The sequence below is a fragment of the Alligator sinensis genome, unplaced genomic scaffold (assembly GCF_000455745.1).
Source record: "Alligator sinensis unplaced genomic scaffold, ASM45574v1 scaffold696_2, whole genome shotgun sequence".
In the NCBI taxonomy this organism is placed as follows: domain Eukaryota; kingdom Metazoa; phylum Chordata; order Crocodylia; family Alligatoridae; genus Alligator; species Alligator sinensis.
Genome location: NW_005842855.1, coordinates 273,892 through 274,247, shown reverse-complemented (window position 1 = coordinate 274,247; position 356 = coordinate 273,892). Strand labels below are relative to the sequence as shown.

Sequence of the window (356 nt, the reverse complement as noted above, 5' to 3'; positions counted from 1 at the left end):
AGTAACTGTACATGCTCCCTGGAGCGCTACTGATATGTTTAATTTAGTACAGAGATTCCCTAAGATTCGAGATGACCCTGTAAGATTCCAGGAAGAACTTCAAGTAGTAATTAACTGTTATAACCCCACATGGGCTGATATGAACCAGCTCTTACGTGCTGTATTACCCCGTGAAAACTTACAACGTGTGTTAGAAAAGGCTAAATGGCCAGCACAGGATCCCGGCACTGGACCAGAGTTGGGGCTCAGTAGGGAAGACCTTTTAAAAGCTGTCCTTGAAGTTTGCCCCAAAAAGACTGATTGGGCCAAAATGAATGCTTGTAAACAGACAAAGGATGAAAACCCAGCTGACTTTC

The 356-nt window shown here is 43.8% G+C and overlaps 1 protein-coding gene across 1 annotated transcript in view; it reads left to right on the top strand.

The window, feature by feature from the left end:
* The window catches only part of LOC112547983, a 12,308-nt gene that overhangs the window by 9,416 nt on the left and 2,536 nt on the right, over window positions 1–356 (top strand). The gene's annotated exons all lie outside the window — the stretch shown is intronic.